Source organism: Falco biarmicus, chromosome 7 (genome assembly GCF_023638135.1).
Source record: "Falco biarmicus isolate bFalBia1 chromosome 7, bFalBia1.pri, whole genome shotgun sequence".
In the NCBI taxonomy this organism is placed as follows: Eukaryota; Metazoa; Chordata; class Aves; order Falconiformes; family Falconidae; genus Falco; species Falco biarmicus.
Genome location: NC_079294.1, coordinates 63,552,954 through 63,568,769, shown reverse-complemented (window position 1 = coordinate 63,568,769; position 15,816 = coordinate 63,552,954). Strand labels below are relative to the sequence as shown.

General features: G+C 37.0%; 1 protein-coding gene across 18 annotated transcripts in view; it reads right to left on the bottom strand.

Annotated features, from left to right (window-relative positions):
* CHD2 (chromodomain helicase DNA binding protein 2) overlaps nt 1-15,816 on the bottom strand; it is a 94,729-nt gene that overhangs the window by 52,932 nt on the left and 25,981 nt on the right. For 10 of the 18 annotated variants that reach the window (XM_056346580.1, XM_056346578.1, XM_056346577.1 and 7 more), the window contains exons 2-5: nt 14,085-14,156; nt 13,276-13,370; nt 8,974-9,034; nt 329-3,510 (exon numbers count right to left, since the gene is read on the bottom strand). The gene's annotated coding sequence lies outside the window, so the exon portion shown is untranslated. The other 8 variants (XM_056346586.1, XM_056346592.1, XM_056346596.1 and 5 more) reach the window with 5 other exon arrangements.

The following is a 15,816-nucleotide window of genomic DNA, read 5'->3' as shown; positions in this document are numbered from 1 at the left end:
AAGTTGAAAGAAAGGTAAGGTCCCAGCTCGTTTCACTGGCTTTCATTATCAGGAACAAAGTCCTGACGCTGCAATGATATTGTTATAACAATACACAACACTGATCAACACGGCAAAACGGAGATTTAAAACAAATAATCGTTTTTAGAAGAAAAATCCGAGAATAAACACAGTAGAGGAGCATCCTGCAAACTTTCCCAAAGTAACACTGGATGCAAATAATCTCTGTATCTTATTGCGTCATCCCAATACAGCTCAAATCGGTCGAAAATCTAAGTATTTAAAACAGCAGAAATCTAAAAATTATTATTATTAATTGCTCACCTACCTGATCCATGCACCGCCACCAGGACCAAGTCGATATTAGTTTCGGGTAGTGGAAAAACATTAGATCCAAAATATTTAGAGTTATAACGATAAAATACGAATTTCAGAGAATGAAAAAAAATATATATTCTAATCCCAAAAATATGCTGCTGATAAAGCAAAAGAAGCGGTAATTAGTACAAAAATGTCCGGGGGAAAAAGCTCATTAGGAGAGCGCACAAAAATGGAGGTACGCCATGGCTTCTAAGCTGGAAAAACAACGACCTGGGCTCTCTCCACGGCTTCTTCTTTCCAGCAAGGCACGAAAAGGGAGCCCTCAAAAGCTGCTTTTCTGCCCGAAAAAGGTCCGCTCGGCCCCCGATTAGTGCCTAGGAGAGGCAAGGGGCTGTGGGGGCCCCCTGAGGCTGCCCGAAAGTTAGGGAAAGTTGCGTAAAGTGTTGGGGAAGGCACGGAGCTGAGCGCGCTCTCTCTAAGGCACAGCCGCCATCTAGAGCTCCTTCCCAGCTCTGAGCTCTGCCTTTGATTGACACTCTCTACATTTACCCCACAACTCAGGTGATGTACCATAGACCCACCCCTTCATTTCTACCAAAAAAAGAGATAGCCTCCACCTAAAGGGTGCCTGCTACCCCCACAGCCCTGGCTTCTTCCAACTACCCCAGCTGAAGGGGCACCTTAACCCCATGTGGCTCAGGCACCCTTTTGAAACCAGAAAGAAATGGAATTTGTGCCTTTTGTTTTAAAGATTTGCTAAATATTCCAGTGCCTGGGCTAAAATTACTTCCTCCCTGGACAGGAAGTGGTGCTGTTACAAGCCATTTTGAAAGAATGGAAGTGGAGCTGCCAGCCATGCAGCCAGCAGCAACCCACCTTGGGGGTCACCCCACCCAAGGGGTAGCTTTTTTTCAGTTCAGTGGCAGTATCCCCAGACAATAGCTCTTCCATTCGTCACCCAACACTTGCGCTTAAAGCTTGGGACAGAAGCGTCACCCGCTCCTAAGCAAGCCCTGCATCACTGGTAACACCCGCCAGCTCAACAGCGCCTCCCTGCTGGTTCTCCCCAACAACAAAAATCCAACAGCTACACAATTTCCATCAGTTATGTGAAGGCACTACTGCAAAACAAGGCTGACACTATTAAAAGGGTTATTTCTACTTCACTTTCTTAACCCATTAATGGGCATTAAGAGATTTTAACACAACAAATTAATTTTAAAGCCGTACAATAGCCGAGCTGTAGAACTGGAAATCAAGCAGTATCTCAAATACAATATCCTAGTGTGGAGACGATGCATCAGAGAGGAAATGGAGGAGACCCAAGGATCCCCTAGCCTAGTATTCTGACTACCCGTTGTCTTCCCACAAGCAACAGACACCTTGAAGCGCAAGGACATCTTGCGTATTCGTAAGCAACACAACAAGACAGTGAAATCGGACATTGGGGGACCACTGCGGGGGGAAAGGGGTACCAGGCTAGTTTGGGTTTCTATGAACACCCATGGCACAGCATCCCAACAGCCTGACAACACTGGCTTCTACCAGTAGGTCCAAGATAGTCCCCTTCAAATTCCTCCACACACTTGCCATGCACATCCTCCAACAACCTATCATCCTCCCACATCAATGGATTTGGGTAGGAACGCTCTGTTGCCACAGCCCATTTTAAAGAATGTCATTTTCCTGATTATTTACAGACAACCCCTTGCACCTGAACACAATGCAAGACCATTCCAAGCAATCCAGGGTAATGCTAAGGAAATCCACTCATCTGAACGGGGATCCCTTCAGGTTGGTCCCAGTACCCAACTCCACCATATAACATGGCAAAACCAAACTTCAGCAAGCATGCATCATCAAAATGGCTGGATTAAACGGGTATGAACAATCCATCATGGTAAAAATGGATATTTACAAAGACTGGGCAAGCCACATGGTTAAATATACACAATGGGGTTTTGTTTGTTTTTAGGAGAAAACACCTAAGTTAGATCAGTACCACCTTTGTCATCTTGCCCCTCCAGCATAAAACAAAGACAGCCAAAAATTTCAGGTGAAACATACATAGGAAGATGGCTACAGTTTAACTACCTGATCCCCAAGAAACTTGAAAGGAAATTGATTTTTGAACATTAGAACCATTTTAAAATTCATTTGTAAAGGTTAACATGTCATCTGTAGCAGTACCCGTAACAACTCAATTTTTTCTTATCAAATACATGGTACAGGATCACGCATCTAAGTCTACATTAAATAGCAGTGAAGCCGACTGGACACTTGTACGGAACAATTTTAAGACCGAAAACACCATTTAGGAAGTATGCTGTCCAGGAAATCTGTTGAAAAGTTTCTGTACCCATATACATCCAAACAAGCATACCTAAAAAAGTTACACAAAATACTCAGGCACTCCTTTATTGTCGTATTTACTCAGCCTTCAATCAGTATCAATTCCATCTTAAAATAACTTCAGAAAGTTCAGCAGAAGTACCCTGACAATAGGCCAAGTACTGAAAAACCCCTAACATTAAGCACCTGAGTGAACCAACCAGTGAATAAAAATTCATTGGAAGTCATGGCAAAGTGAACATAATTTGCAAACGAAAACCACATTTTAAATCAAGTATAGCGCAAAATTTTACCTTGCCTTTTAGTGCTTAGCAGCTAAAGTATTTCTCACTTTAACAGCAACCAAAAAACATAACCCACTTCAGCATCAACACAATAAAAAAAAAAAAACCAAAAAACAAAAAAATACCAGCCAGAAAGGACAAACACAAAGTGTGAAAGAAACCAAAACCTTTTATTAAGTCACTTGAAAAAACATTACATTTTCTCCAAAGGGGTAGCAACAGATCTCTTACCAAATGAATTTGCCTGTTATGCACATACAACCCCGAAGTAAAATTTTGCCACCCAGTCCTCAAACAGATCCATCATTGGATAGCCACTGATACCGTCCCCTGCTTAATTCAAGTGCAAAGTCCATTCTGATAGGATGATCACAACCCAGATCTTCTCTGGTTTAATAACACGAGAGTCCATGTTTTAACATCGTTTTCTTGGACAGACATATCACAGCACTCATGCATTAGTCCATTTCCTCAACCTCTCAATCAACAGTGGAACTGCCATCTTGGTGTCCCATTCGTAGACTCCTTTTGACACTCTTCATGTGATTGGATTCTTTATGGAAAATTAAAAGAAAAATGCTGTTGGAATACAGATCATATCTTTAAACTAAGACATTCAAGTACTGCACCCTGAAGATAGTTTAAACATATAACTGATGCTGCATTCTATATTACACATTCCAGAACACCTACTTTTACCATGGACAATGTCAAATCATCAGTTCAAGAGTCAAAAATTATAAATTTTAACCAAAACTATGAAGAAGTAGGGGAGGAAGTATTAGAAGTTCAAGAACCCTTTCAGGCTCCATAAATTCCTTTTGAAATTTCTGCATAGCGTTAAAACACTAGAGAAATCAATAGTGGGAAATCAGAGATATTTGCTCTGGCAACCATCTTTATTGGACTAACCCACCTACTAAAGCTGACGCTGCTTAGTGGAAAACCATGTTCATTATAATAAGCCAAATTTTTTAACTACTGTCCATGCTCCTTTCTTCAAAGACATAGATGCATCAAAACCAAGGTAACAGACATGAAAACTGGTTTCCTATATAAAGACAGTGACTGAACACCACCTTAACCCAGTTTCCCAGCTCATGGAAGACATACAGTGCAACAGCAAACACACAATTATAAACAAATAGAATGACTGGTTTAGTTACTGGTGGGAAAGGACACGTCAAAAGTCAGATGAAAATGGTAACGTTACACTAGTTGTCTTTAGCAAGGCCGCCATACTAGCCCTGCTCTGTATTCCAACTGTACTCTTCAAGTAACAGCAACTAAGACCACAGGTGAGTGACGAGCCAAAGTGATCAAATGACTTCCACATGGATAAATACAAACCAAGTGTCCCCATCTTTACACTATCATCCAAGAAAATAAGCTCATGTACTTAAAAAACCCCTCTACTACTCTCCTAGCATGCAAAAATCAAGTACAGGAAGTTATTAAGTGTTAAGAACATAATTTTAAAACAATGCTATGTGTAGAAGAGACCAACATACAAAAAGGGTTTTTTAGATGTCTTCATGATTTTGAGTATCTGCACTCCAGTGCCAATTTACTCTTTTGAATGTGTATAGCTTTAACCCCATTTTAGTCTGAAACCCAACTTCACCTCTACATTGTTCCCCTGGTAATCCTGGGCAGATTCTTACACATGATGCAGAAATTACCCACAGTACAGCAAAAATCGTGGAGCCATCTAGTGGTCTCTGCCTCCTCATTCCAGTTTCCCCATTCTCATTTCAAAATAACCAGTTACAACAAAGCAAACAGCAATGGAACCAGTACAACAAGCCTCAGTCTGACTTTCACAACTGCCCATATGTCCTGTTCCATATTACTTTATAGACTTCCTTGTTTTAAATACAATGGAAGCAGCACACAGAAGTGGAACACAGGATCTGGTAATTCACTTTGCCTTGTACTGTGCAATGTACATAGTTGTAATAGTATTCAACCACAGGATCATCACATTTTCAGAACCAGAAATTGAGCATTCAAGTTTGCAGAAGTTCTTTGTTTCAAGCATTCAACTCACCCTCAGTTAAGATAGAATGAAATATTTTGAAACATATTTTTTCTTCCCCATAGTAAACTGAATGAACAGTTTTGGGGGTTGTTTTGTTTTTTGGGGGTTTTTTAGTTCCAATTGTTACATTAGCCTAATTTCAAATTCAGTTAGGCATCTGAAGACAAATTAAAACTTTGAGTATTTTTTTTAATGCTAATGCCTTGACTGAGGTACCAAAACATGAAAAACAAGTCACCACAGAGTTGTCAATTATTGTCACAATCAAGTACTCAAAGTACTGACATGAGCACAGTAGAAACCCCATAAATAAGCTTCTTACAATAAGTATAAAAATAATTTAAACGGTCTTAACATAAGGAAATTTAATTACTGGTATCAGCTATCCCCACCTCTCAAAAATGTAATTTAGTTACATATTAGTCAACCTTGAAAGGCCCTTTTCAGTTGGGTTAGCCTCCTGCCTTAGACACTAATGAGATCTGCCAAAAGCAATTTGAGGGCAAGTTTCCCTACTAGGTTCACCTACATTTGGTTGTACCAAAACTCTGCAAGTAATCCTGCCACATTCATGTTAAACTCTTCTCTTGACCTTGTAAAATAATTAGCAGTAAACGGAACTGATGATATATTATAATTAAGAACATGCTACAACAATCCTTGTTGTAACTTATTCATACATCAAAAAGATGCTACAGTAACAGCCAAAATATTAATAGCAATCTGTACACTTTTTCATGTGAAATCTACATTTGCTTTAAAAGATTTCACAGCAGTTGTTTACTTATGAATTAAGGCACATTTTCTTAAGAGGTTTCAATAATGTTGCAAAAAAAATACTCCTCCACCAAGACATATGCAGTGATCCCATACTTCAGGTAGCCATTGAAGAACCCTATTTTTTTGCTAATGACATGAGCCTTTTGCTCCTTTTGTAGAATCAATAAGGCATCATCCCATTTTTCAAACTTCTATTATCTACTATTTACTGTATTTGTTTCCAAACACAGTATTTTGCTCATAACGATTAAGGGGCTTGCATAGTCATGTAATACTTTCAAGGTTTCCTTCACATCACTGGTAACATATTGACACTCCATGTCAACAGACAGAATTCACAAACATGCCTAAAGGTTTAAGGCAGCAGTTTTGAAACATCTTCAGTTTACAAAATTTTTCTCTTCAGTTTTTTTCTAATTATTTGTTGCTCTACCTATTAAGAGACCACAGCAATAAAAGACATCTCTTATGGCCAAAAACATGGCTTCAGCTATTTCATGTCTATTGAAACCTTGTGTTCCTGAAGTGTGAGATTGAAGGCCTGTAACAACATGTAACACACCCATGCATCAGTGCAAGTGCCTAAAACACCACTACATCTACAAAGTTTTCCAGAGTGAAAAACTCTCACACTCTGAAGCTTAAACTTAAAAATCGAGATGACATACTGTTAGTAAAGGGAAATTCACTCCAACAGAGGGAGCTGAATGGACAGAATGGAAGTTCTGAGCAACCAAACCTGAAGTTCTACACTTCGAAGTTCATTAATGCAAGATTTTATTCTCCAAGACACATCTCTGGTAACTCTCACACCAGAGGGAAAAGCAGACCTGTCCTTTACCGACATCAAAAGTCCACCTTTAAGTCCACCAAAAGACATCTTTAAAAGTAACTAAGTACTCTGGACAGTCCTAAGCCTGCTTTTACCACTATCAGATGTTCAGCAAGCACAGGAGTAAAAGCACAACTCATGTAAGACCAGGTATTCTTACTTAAGAAAGGTTGTTTGCCAGGTTTTGAGATTAATTTTCAAGTAAGATGTGACTTTATGCACTCTTTTGTGGATGTTATTTTTATATAATAAAGCATGCCAACTGCAGTAAGGCTCCCATTTTCAAATATTTGCCCCTTCTATCAAAAAAAAGTAATTAAAATCAGTGCTTCAAAACCAGAGACAGTAATACTAGATCTTTCAAGATCCATACATCTGGATGTTTTTACAAACACATTTTGAAGAAAACTGTTTCTTTAAGCCAATTAAGAGTTTCACTTTCACCCTTTACATTGGGTAAGGATTAGAAAACAGGAAAGTGGAAGCATTCCTTGGTCTGTAACTGAAAAGTCAGGCTCCTGCTCAAGAAACCAGATCTGACAACAACTAATTTACAATCCAATGAGAGAAAACAGAAAAAAGTACACAGAAAGATGTAGGAAACAGATGCAGATTAATACAAAAAATGGAACACAAATCACATGTTTACAGATTATAGCAGGTTACTGAGGAAAAAAGGCATCAGTGGACAGCATAGGGAGAGTTTTGAGGAACAGCTGGAAGGAGTAATAATTACTTCGAACATAGCAAGAAATATGCTGTTCTACACACACCTGTAGTGTGAAAAATAGCCTAAGACTTCAGAAAAAGTAATAAAACTCACAGAACACAGCAGAAGAAGATGAAACAGTAATCAAAGATCATCAAAACTGAGCACATGTACACACATTAAGAACTGAATTGCTCAAAGTTTGTGAATTCTATTGTTTTGCTTCAGAGCTGTAGTCTTAGTGATAAAATTGATTCAAAACGAGCTGTACCTAAAAGCAGAAAAAGGCCACGATAATGTGGGCCTAGCAAGGTTTGCACCTTACCCCCACTACTCCTTTTTCCTTTCAAAAGAGCTCTACATTGGTTTCTACATCACATGAGTAGACAGAGACCCCAAGAAAGCATGGGACTTTAGAGTACAAACAGGGAGAAGCTGCTTTTCTAGCAGCCAAGGCAGCATAGACAGCAGTTTGTACATGGTAAGCATGGCTGCTGAAGGTCTCTGCTAACACACGTAGCCACCAGACAGTTAAAAATCACTATCTATCATCTATCCACTGAAACAAGAATATCTGCATCCTGGAACACATTTTCTCAAGCTGTCTGCAGTCTGAGGCTGGCATTACTCAATCAGGTAGCATGTCATACTGAAAGAACTGTCTCCAAGAAACTGTCTCTTTTAAAGAAAAGCATCTATTCCAAAGCATAGCTCTACAGGAACAGAGCTTCCCACTAAATAAAAAAAAGTTAATTCATGTACACAAAACGCAATGGATGCCCCAATTAAAAATGTCAAATAAAGGAGTCTGAATTTTAAGCAGACAGGAAGACAAAAGGACTTGGGGTCTTTCCAGAGACAGCTCCCAAGAGTTACAGAACATGCCAGAGACAGCAAAAGGTCATCAGGACCAAATTCCTTTTAGATAAGGAAAATGGAGAAAATCCTATCCCCATATTCATCCAGCACAGAACTGAATTAATTTTTCTACTCAAGCCTGCCAATTTTGCATTTTGACACCATGAGGAATGATTCCTAAACAAAGTCTATATGCTAGCAGTTTAATATAGGAAGCTGTTACCAGCATTACATACCATTTTCTGCAAAGCTGAAGCTTCAAAAATGAACAGAAACAGAAAAATCATAGAACAGTTCCTATGTGCTCAGACTCTCACAGATCCTGACAGAAGCATAAAAGGACAACACTAGACGCTTGTAAGACAAGTTCTTCCTGCTATATCTTACACACCATTTGTTATCCAAATTTTGTGTAGTACTTCTCTGTAGAGACAGACATTGTGTACCAAATCCTTCTGAACAAGCATTAAATCTGTGACTTAATGTTCTAAATGAAATACGGAGTCAAATCACAGAAAATCAAAGACCTACAATTAGATATGAAAGCTGTTCTCCAGTGAGACAGGTTGAGAGCACCATCCAAGTATAGCTTCCTCTCCTAAAGAGCCCAGCAAGAATCATCATGTGGCCCTTCTAACTGAACCTTCTAGAAACATGTGCTCACAGACACACTTTAAGGAACTTCAGGATGTATCCAGCCAAAAACTTCATCAAGTTAAACATTATAGCCACGTGTGTTGCTGTTTTTTTTTTTAAAAGCTAAGTAGAAAATGTTATTAGGAATAACACAACTTACCAGTGCTTCAACCAAGAGCAGTTATTTTGGTTACAGTGAGTAAATCAATTCCTCAACACATCTGTAGGGAAAATGGTATATTAAACACTTGAAATAAAAAAATTAAAATAATTTTAAAACATTAAAGATCTACAAAACCAGAGCACTAGCCTAGGAATATTACAAAAATCCCTATCCTCAAATAAAATAAAATTCAAAAAGCACATTCCCAGCAGATCACAGCATACGGCACAAGAGACATTTTAATAAATAATTTTAAGTATCACTAGGCAACCTATTATCAAAGAACCTGTGCAAACCACCCAAGAAAGTCAGACCCAGTCCTGTACACAAATCCCTTGAGAAACAAAACAACAAAAATAATTTTGTAAGTTTTTGAAAAAGAGAAATTGGGCAAATGAAAGTATGCTTACACGAACTGATCTGCCCTTCACATAAAAATAACTAAAATACTCATTTTTACTGAGAGGTGCTATCAGCTAGATGCTGTGAAAATATTTAACACTGATATGGAATAAGTTTTTTATATCTCAAAGTTATCCCACGTATGGGTAAGGCCCAAATTTGAAAACTTAACTATGAAAAAGCTTATTGGCAATCCACATCAGTAACATTTAATCAAAATTACCTTAAGCAGAGGCAACAGAATTAAAGTAAGACCTAAAACTCTACAACTCATGAAACCCCCTTATTTTACTGTAAATCTCAACTGTGTGAAGTCATCCACTATCATGAGCCACACAAGTTATCTTCCTAACCTGTACAAGCAAACTGCTTCTCTCGTGATCTCTCAGAATCTACTTATCTTGGCATATAGCCTCAAATATGTAAAAATTAATGAACCTATTCAGTGATACCATACTGTGCATGATTTTCTACAATATTCTAAATACTCTTCAAACTGATAGCTACTCAGATGTGTAGAAAGCAAGCTGTGATGAACAGAATTGTAGTTTCTTTGCTGATATAATTTACTTGAAACTTAATATGGAAAAAGATCCCTTTAGGAAGGGGAAACAGTAAAAAGTTGTAGTAGTAAAGTGGCACAAACATGTAGAATATCCAAATGAACAGGAAATTTAGAGCTTCAAAACATGCATTTAAATGTGATCCAACAGCTGCTATTAAATGGAGGCACAAAACTGAAATACTTCAAAATGGCGGACAGGCACTTTGTAGATGAAACAACATGGTTGCTGGACTTTAATAATCCAAGAGGCATCTATCAGTCACGCAAAGCCTAAGAAATTAACCAGGTAAAGAGGTTTACTTATGCCCATTAAATCTCCTTCTGTCCTATATGTCCCATTTTACTCAAAAAAAAAAAAAAGAAAAAACACTTAGAAGCTACAATTTAATATATGAAGACTACATAGCATTAATGACCGCAAAATTTTCAGCTTGCGAGTCTTGGCCATTTTAAATAATTTACAGCACAGCTAAACATGTATCACTGCATTCAAGTTCATTCTTGTTGTCTTCAATTCTAGAAGTAGCATCCAGTTATGGTAATTTCACAGAAACTTTAATGAGGATACTTAATATGGCTTTGTACCACACAGAGGAACAGCCTCCTCTACTGAAAGAGTTACTAAGACTCGACCAGAGTGCGTTCTTCTGACCTCAGCAGAATTTTGCAAAAGGAATCTAGTATCTGTCAGAGTGGTAACACCTAGTAGCAGTAAAACTTCTCCACTCTGAAGTGAACAAATAAACCATTGAGTTTTGTAAAAATAGCACAAAGATCTTACTAACATATTACATTTCATTCATACGATCACACAAGTGATCGTTTTCCACCATTATAAAATAGACCGCTACATTCTGAGTTTTTGAATTTTAGTATCCAAAACTCACTCACGAACTATAGAACACATCACAAACACTGAAGGTTTACGCCAAGAGCCATGAACTACAGAGCCAGTAAACACAGGTTTCAGCTGAAAAAATTTAGTCTTTCAGATTAACACCTGTATTTCCTCTTTAACATTCAATTTATTTAATAAATGTCAAACTAAAAATATTTTCATCAGACTACTCTCAGTAATTGTTGTAGCCCCTGTGTGATTAAAAAATCCAAGCCCTATTTAAAAATAAACACGTTTTTCTTCTTTTTAAGTAGTTTTACAGTTGTGGCTTATATTTGGTTTTAAATTATAGAATGAGATGTTGTAAGCACAGTATGGCCTACACCACATAAAACACACCGTGCATCATAGGTCCATGACTCCTTCACCAAAAGACTGGCACTGCTAGCTCCAGAGAATCAGGAAAGCACACCTTTTACAGCAAGAGGTGAGGTCAAATGCTCTAAAGCTATCAACCTGGTAACAGAGTCTTTCTCAGGATAAACTGAAGTATTTCAGCAAAGATAATATATACCAGCACACTGATGTTTTTCCATATAAGCTACCAATGTTACAGATCAATTCTATGAGAATACTTAACATGACTTTGTACCACCAGAGGAACAGCTTCCTCTACTGAAAAAGTTACCAAGATTCGACCAGAGAGCATTCTTCTGACCTCGTCAGTCCTCATCAGTATGCTGCAGTGTGGTCATGAACTTAAAACTTTCCCAGTTTTAAGTCCCCAGCAGTGTGCCGCTAGCCTACTAAAGGTCTACCCAACCTAAAGATCAAGCTGCCATTTACAAGATGAAAACATGCTGTTCTTAGAAGAAAAGGCAGCTCCAAAGAGCTCACAAAAGTAACAAGGGACATTTAAAACTGTTTTTATTATAATACCTGTTCAGCACAAATAGCATCATGACAACATAGAAAATAAGTAAGACCTTTAAGACCAAAGTGCTCCATTTTGTACTCATTGCAAAACGCCCAGGTTAGTCAAGATGACTCTGCTCTTGAGCACCGTGCACGGTGGTTGTAATTTTTTTATGAAAGCAGATCAATTAGAAGTTGCAGCTTTAGACATTTAAGGATTACACATTAGGAAAACAAGTTTTGAGTTAAGACAAGATCAGTCCCATCATCACTACAAGTCTTTTATGTGAATCAGGCTAGTCTTGCCTTTATCGTAACAGATCATGCAGTATCTGGTGACTTTGACTCTCTGAATTGAAAATTCACGTGGGATTTCAAGTATGCTCTGCTGTTCCTCTCAAGGTACCAGATAATTTCTAACACAAACTTCTAATTCTTAAACTTCACAGCAGGCAGTTACACAAAGAAGTTCTAGAACACACTTAACAGCCTTGCTCGTTAGCTGTGTTTTTTTGCAGGACATCCATGGTGAACGGTAGTCTAATACCTATAAATATTACTTGAAACCTGCCTTGCATATTAGTAGTGACTTACTGCATATGAAGGTTTATTACAACGTGGAGAGACATTTTGAAAAAGCTTATGCAAAACCAGTACATGATTTTTCTTATATGAACAGGCTGAAGCGTTCATCCAAGCCAAAGAGAACAGCGGCACTCAGGCAGGGGTTCACAAGATCTGCATTCTTAAATTATCGTGATAAATTATGTAATTTTAAAATGCAAATTATCAGGCGTATTTTTGAAAATCCTGATACACATCTTCATGAAGATACCCTACACTCTGAGCTCCTGAATACATACTGAAGTACATTAGCATGGTAAGCTGTGAAAAGGAACCAGTTAAGACAGGCAAACAAGATCCCAACTTTTAGTTACACAGTGGTAAAAGCATGACTCAAATATAACATGTTGCTCTGTCTCTAAATGCAGAGCCTTAAAGTGAAAAAAAAAAAATAATAAAACCAATCAAACATTAGAAAGCCGATTTTTTTTATACTGCAAGGACAGCAAGACACTTCATAACAGCTAGGTGCAGGTTTAGGCTTTTAGAGTAAAATTTACACTGAAAAAAGAATTTCTATGTTTATTGTATAAAAACAACTTATTGGAAAAGAAAAGCTTATGAGTGTCACTTGCTAATGAACCAATACCTTGAATGGAAAGAAAAGCATTTGTGAAGTTTGATTAGACCGTATGTCCTTAGCAGAGATGGCAGTCAGTCCTCATAAGCACAGCTTTAGTTTACAGCATGTTGGCATGGTAATGTCAGATTCTTAAAAAAGTCTTATAAATAAGTGAGCACAAAAAAAAAAATCTCAGAAGATGTGTAAGGAGCCATTACTGTATTCAGTACACACTAACAGATTTCAAATGCACTAAAACTTGAAAAGAAAATTCAAGAAGGTAAAACATTGCAGCTTAAATGTTCAATGTTTATTTTGCTGCAACCCCCCCCATTATCCTCCAAAATATTTAAAAACAAAAGAAACAAGGAAACACAACACAGAATAACATACCTGGTATGTACAGTACAGAATTTTGTTCAAGGTCTTTTACCCAACCAGCCATCTGAATCTTTGGAAGTAAGAACAATATCCAGAGTAATAATAGCCTTTAAAGAAAAAAAAAAACCACCATGTTTGACTGAAAACAAAGGTGTATACAGATTTTACCTACAATTCTAACATTCTCAACTGACAGAAACTTTTTCAAAATACATACAAGGTGTCTTACGATTAATAAAAATTTTACCTACAGTACAAAACCATAATATTCTATCCTTGCCAAGCACTGGCATTCAGGTCTCCAAAACTGAGTAACAGAGCCCAAAAATCTTCTGTATGAAAACCTGAAGTCTAGGATTATTACTGTCATACACAAATTCTACAATATCCCCAAGTATTAATGCTACCAACTCATTAAATACAAAACCTGAAAAATTGTTAAAGTTCAATGTACGTTTTTCCTGGGACAAATGGAACTTCTAGGTTTATATGAAAATACTTTACTTTCCAGCAACAACAATGCACATGTATGCGCATACATATATTAAAAAAATAATCTACTTACTAAACAGCCTTAGTAAAATAAAATTTATATGGAAGCTGCAGCATGAACATCACATTATTTTAAGGCATTCTCCCCATATGTGCAAAAAAAGGTTTTTAAATAGTCCAGATAATTTATAAAATGTGTCCTCTCCAATTTAAAAAATGTTTTGGTTTTTTTTTTCCTCTCCATCTGCGCAATAACAAAAAGGCAAATCCCAAGATCAAAAAAATAACAAGGAAATAAACATACTATCACAAGTTATAACCACTCTTACCTAAGAAAATAAGGTATGAATGACTCTTCTGGAAGCCAGTCAGGAAATAAGATATTGTTCATGGAATTCTACCTAAAGAAAAAGAAAGTATGAAAATTTTCAACATTTTGCTTTAGAAAAGCAGAACAAGTCAGATGCTTGAAATTTATTGATCTTTAGGTAATTATTAAGTTAGGAAAAACTTATGATAGCAGTAACTGTATCTTTACAACTCAACTCTAAAAATAAAAGTACGGGTGGCTGCACATACTTGGCTGAAAAAAAACACTGGAGATGGAAGAGTGACTGACATAGAACATGTATGATCTATATTTTTGCATGAATACCTGCAATCTGCTCTTCTGTCTCCCTTTAATTTAGAATGACTTAAAGATCAAATCTCTGGTCAATTCTTCTTAAGAGTAATTTATCACACAATACCTCACAGTCCTTGTACTTTTTTTTCCACATTAGTGTCTTCAGAAGTAGGCTATGCAAAATCTAATAAAATCTCTAGTGATAGCAAAGTAATTTTAAAATGGCTTCTGCCATCAGCTTCTCAAAATTTTAAGTCCTAAGTTACTTGATCTCCCCTAGAAAGGTATCTTTTTTGCCCTTCAGAACACACTTTTTAAGCATTCAGCTTCTTTAACCTTTAATCAGATCCCAAACTATGCTCTTTAACACAAGGAACACCATATTTGCACTACCTCTAGCCAACTTTTCTTGCCTTTTGTGAAAAGGCTTAATGTTCTATTTTGCACCAGTTACATTTATCACCACTATTTCATACTCTAGCAGAAGTCTGGAATCATTCTGTAAATATGTGGGTAATTAAAAAAAAAATACATTTTAACGTTACATTAAAAGATACTAAACATAAATGAAATTCCTACATCTTATATACATAAAAACGCAGAATCATTGAATAAATATGATAAAAATTAAGAGCAGTTAATTTTCAGAAACTTAGCTATTTCATTTTCAGTAGCTGAAAGAAACAAGTCAAAGCTATTTAAAAATTATCACCCAATATATTAAAAAAAGAAAAATACAGCAGACACCCACCTAAAGCTAGAACTTTCTTTTCAGCAAAGTGTGTATGTCAGAACCTGTTCTACACTGCAGAACTGTTGCTGAGGTTATAAAACCACCATAATCCAAATCTAACATAAAGATACCGAAGACTTTGCACAGAGGTGATAGAAGTCCAATGGTTGCTGAAACTTGTATTTTTATTTCCAACAAAAGCCAGCTTTCATTGTTGTAATGACAGATTTATATGTGCAGAGGAAGTACCGAAAAATGTTGATTTACCTCCAATGGCAGTATTTAAAACCTGCACGGAGTTTTATGATCCTGTACAAGTGTGCACCAGATAAATCCAACTAATATGGCTACACACAATCTCAAATTAAAACTGAAGTTCTTAATATTTACCTCTTGCCCTACTACAGTGACTTTTAATACAATTGGAATTACAACTTCACCCTTAAATTGGTAATTGCTGAATGCGAGCCAGCGCAAAACAAACATCAGGCATTCCATTTAAACTTGCGTTTTTAGAGTCCTGCAATAGCGTTGTACAACTTCTAAATTATTAACCATCGAAAAGAACGATAAAAATGCTACATGAACAGAAATGACTGCGAGTTCCCTGAAAAATGCATAAACTGAATACTAAAAACAAAACTGACACCCAATTAATTATTTTTAAAAGCTTTTAATGTCACACACAAGCCCATTCGCTTCC